The sequence below is a fragment of the Siphateles boraxobius genome, unplaced genomic scaffold (assembly GCF_051911475.1).
Source record: "Siphateles boraxobius isolate OS27281-9 unplaced genomic scaffold, OSU_SipBor_1 61, whole genome shotgun sequence".
Taxonomy (NCBI): Eukaryota; Metazoa; Chordata; class Actinopteri; order Cypriniformes; family Leuciscidae; genus Siphateles; species Siphateles boraxobius.
The window spans coordinates 13,947,860-13,952,485 of NW_027509188.1; the positions used below are offsets into that span (position 1 = coordinate 13,947,860).

The 4,626-nt window shown below is 43.4% G+C and overlaps 1 long non-coding RNA gene across 1 annotated transcript; it reads right to left on the minus strand.

Moving 5' to 3' along the window:
* Positions 1 to 3,215: 3,215 nt before the first annotated feature.
* On the minus strand, positions 3,216 to 3,611 carry LOC143718535 (uncharacterized). The gene is made up of 3 exons (XR_013196436.1): positions 3,586 to 3,611; positions 3,415 to 3,501; positions 3,216 to 3,245 (listed from the first exon to the last, which is right to left on the minus strand). It is a non-coding gene; the product is annotated as an uncharacterized LOC143718535 (long non-coding RNA).
* Between the last annotated feature and the right edge of the window lie 1,015 nt (positions 3,612 to 4,626).

A 4,626-nucleotide genomic window follows, 5' to 3' on the forward strand; every position in this document is an offset into this window, starting at 1 on the left:
GTCTGCTTTGAAAGTCAAGTCAAGTCATCCTCATTTATATAGCGCTTTTAACTATGTAGATTGTTTCAAAGCAGACCGTTCCTCTACCTGGCCGAAAACCACATTGGGCCTCAGAGAGGATTGTTTCAGCACGGGTTGCTAATGTGTTGAGGAGAATTCTGCCAAATACTTTTCCTGGGATAGAAAGAAGTGAGATGCCTCGATAGTTCCCACACACACGTCTGTCGCCTTTCTTGAAAATGGTAAATCAGTTGTCAGTTGTGCGTCCCTCCAGTCTTGTGGGACAGATCGGGAGTCCCATGGTGCACTTATGATCTTGTGCAGTGCATCTAGTAGTTTGGTGCCACCTTGCTGGATTATCTCAGGATGGATTTCGTCAGCACCTAGGGCCTTACCACTACTTAGCAAATTCACAGCTTTATGGACTTCATCAACGGTAGGGTGGGCATCCATCCACTGCTGAGTAGGTGCTTGAGGAATAGTATCCGTCACATGTTGGTCGACATCTGTACGGACATTTAATAGACTGCTAAAGTGTTCAGTCTATCTGTTCAGTAGGTCCTGCTTTTCACTTAGTAGGGTTGTATTATCACTAGCAAGAAGTTGATCGGGGTAGTTGACCCGCGGACCCCATACTGCTTTCATGCTTTGCTAAAATTCTTTTGTATAATTCATGTCTCCCAGTTGTTGTAGCTCCACTGCCTTTTTCGACCACCAATCATTTTTCAGCTTTCTGCATCTTCTCTGCACTAGATTAGTGTGCTTCCTGAGTTCTGCTATGGCCGATCTGGTGTTTCTATTCAGCACTTTGTTTCTTGCCTCATTTCTTGTTTTTATGAGTTTGCAGAGCTCCTCATCATTCTCATCGAACCAGTCTTCGTTTCTCTGGCGTGCGATCTCAAATGTCGTCTTTGCTGTCTCATAGACGACAGATTTGAAGACAGAGTTCCAACTTTCGTCCATAGAGACTGTAACGGTTGGGTCCGTCAGTCTTTCATTTAGAGCTGCTTCAAGAACTTCCCTTACATCTTTACGCTATAGTTTGAGGACGTCCAGCTTTTTTATTTAAATTAAATTTGTATATCATCTTCCTTATCTTTAGACGGGTTGTCGACATAATCAATATGTGGTCTGTGCTGCAGTTTGCCCCAAGCATGGCTCTGGTATCCAGGAAGTCCTCCATGTCACGCTGGCGAGTGACAATGAAGTCAATCAGTTGCCAGTGTTGTGAGCGCGGGTGCATTCATGAGTTCTTGTGTGCAGCTTTGTGTTTGAAGAATGTATTGGTGATGCAAGTTAAGCTCTGTGCATAGTGAGAGGAAAAGCTCACCATTAGAGTTCACCTTACCTGTGCCAAACTTCCCAAGGACTTTAATATGTTTACAAGCAACTGAAAAAAGCACAAATGTCAGAGCTTGTCAGAACACCTCCAGGACCCAGAAAACACCTTAGACCCCAGAGGGTTAAGCCATGTGGTGCTGTCTTGCCCTACCCTGGCATTAAAGCCTATAAGGATGATCTTGTCAGAATTTGGGACGGCCCTTGGAACTTGGTGCAGTTGGCTGTAGAAAGCTTCGATTATCTCCAGGCTGTTCATCATTGTTGGTGCATATGTCGCGATCAGGGTGCAGTTCCGATTTTGTTAACGGGAGTCTGAGGGTCATGATCCTGTCATTTACAGGTTTAGGGTCCTGTATCAGCTTCGGGGTTAGGTGAATTGATACTGCGAAAGCGACACCAGCTGAATCGATCGATATTATGTATGAGGCATATATACCTTTCGTATGTTGTACTCTATCTTTAATAAAAAGTAACAGATGATCGGTTAACTTGAACTGAGGCACTACAGCGATCTGTCACGTCACATTTACAAGCGCCAAAACGCTGTTTATTGTCTGAATTTCGTGATAAAATGGAGAGAACCTGAAAGCTGAACATCTTTTTCATATCAAAAGTATCCTGCTCTGTCCAGTCTGTCGGTGTCAGTGTCCTCTTTGCTCTGTGATTTTGTGGCGTGAGAGCGTGTGAAAAGTGTCAGTTGTGCGAGTGTCACGCTGAATGCGTGAGTTCTGCTTTTAGAAGGAGGATAAATCGTCGGCAGCGTTCCTCCTTCCGCCATGCTTCTTCTCCATGTGAGGATTGTTTACATTAGACTAGAGTGCGCACTGCGCCGCATGCATACAGCGCTTCTACATGTGGGGATTGTTTACATCAGAGTGCGCACGTGTTTGGCACAGCATATACGCAGAGGTTTTTTAAGTGGTTGATGGAAAATGAGTTAATGCGCGTTCTAAAAATCTAAATTCGGATCAATTATTTTTCACTGTATTTTGAAATGCCCGCGATAACAATATCGTGCATATTCATTACCGCAATTTATCGCATTACCGAATACCGGCACATGTCTAGTGCTAATGTATGCGATTAACGCCATAAAACAGGAAGTTGTAGAAACTCAGGCATATGTGTCTGAGCTGCCCCAAACTTCACATGTTTGATAAGAGTCCTGCCCTGAAGACATCTACATGACAATATTCAGTTGTAAAATAGTATTCAATAGTAATAGCACCACCTGCTGGTAGCAGGAAGTGTGGCAAATAAAAACAACTTTTACATACTCCTCCTATATATTTACCCAAACAAATGCAGATTGCCCATCGTGCTCTGTATTCCTAAAGCCACTGGGTGGCGGTGGCACGGGTGCGAGGGCTGTAAGTAGCGAAGCTGGAATGGGGCGTGATCATCTGTGGATGCGAGGCAGAGCAATTCGAAAGAGGGTCACTGGAGAGGGCCACATCTTACACAGATTCATCCAAACAGAGAACCTGCAGGAAATGACATCAACACAATGTATGTTTCCAAACAAAATTGCAAATTTAACTTGTGTGCAAAACTGGAATATCGCAAAAAAACATTTACGAATAAAGCAGTTTCCATCTGTGTTCACAAGAGCCCCACAACACATGCGTGGAGCAGACGTTGTTGGAGATTAATATTTTGTAAATAAAGTGGAAAATTATGTTGTTGTTTTTTGCATGGTAGAGTATATGTATATGTGTACTCAATCTTGTGTATTGTGTGTCAGATGATGTTACCCTGAGAACTGTGATGATGTGGATGCAGCTGTCTGAGCCGGAATTCTCAAGTTTCAACCACTGATCTAAAGTCAGATCTGGACTCGAGAGAAGATGGGAAACAGGAATGGACAGACTTCCCAAAACCTGAACATGGTCATTATCCTTCACCTGAAAAAGAGAATAAGTCAATGTAAAAATGGCTTAAGTAACATGAATGTCAAACAGGAAAAATTCACATTTGGAAAAAGAATCCTGGAGGCAATCACATCTGAACCCTGTTTACACCTGTATTGAGAGCTTGTGTATGTTCATAACAGGGCAGATGATGATAGCATACCTGTACACTAATGTTCTGTTTGCTTGGGTCTCTGATGAAAAAAGTGAACATGTCCTTCCACTTAGGGTTCACGGTATTCCAGTAAATCTAAGAAGAGGGGAAATAAGTGAGTGAGAAGAGCGGGTCACATGGGAAAGTTTGGTTGGCACAGGTGGTAATTGTGTGTCTTACCTGGCTGTCACGAGTAACATCCTGCACTGAGATTTGTGCAAACGGGTTGGGATCCTTATTATCTTCTTTCATCTAAAAACAGAAGAAACGGGTACAAACACACTTAAAAACAAACATAAAATAGCATGACAGGTCATTTACCATATTGTCATTAATATGATTAGGTTTCTAGTTTAAACTAATAAAAAAAAATTACTATTTCATACACTGAAAAAATCATAAATGCAACACTTTTGTTTTTGTCCCTATTTTTCAAGAGCTGAACTCAAAGATCTAAGACTTTTTCTATGTACACAAAAGGCCTATTTCTCTCAAATATTGTTCACAAATCTGTCTAAATCTGTGTTAGTGAGCACTTCTCCTTTGCCTACACAAGCGTGTATGGCGTCGTGTGGGTGAGCGGTTTGCTGATGTCAGCGCTGTGGATCGAGTGGCCCATGGTGGCGGTGGGGTTATGGTATGGGCAGGCGTATGTTACGGACAATGAACAATGGACAACGAACACAGGTGCATTTTTTGATGGCATTTTGGATGCACAGAGATACCGTGATGAGATCCTGAGGCCCATTGTTGTGCCATTCATCCATGACCATCACCTCATGTTGCAGCATGATAATGCACAGCCATGTTGGAGGATCTGTACACAATTCCTGGAAGCTGAAAACATCCCAGTTCTTGCATGGCCAGCATACTCTCCGGACACGTCCCCCATTGAGCATGTTTGGGATGCTCTGGATCGGCGTATACGACAGTGTGTTCCAGGTCCTGCCGATATCCAGCAACTTCGCACAGCCATTGAAGAGGAGTGGACCAACATTACACAGGCCACAATCAACAACCTGATCAACTCTATGCGAAGGAGATGTGTTGCACTGGGTGAGGCAAATGGTGGCCACACCAGATACTGACTGGTTTTCGGACCTCCCCGAATACAGTAAAACTGCACATTTTAGAGTGGCCTTTTATTGTGGCCAGCCTAAGGCACACCTGTGCAATAATCATGCTGTCTAATCAGCATCTTGATACGCCATCCTGTGAGGT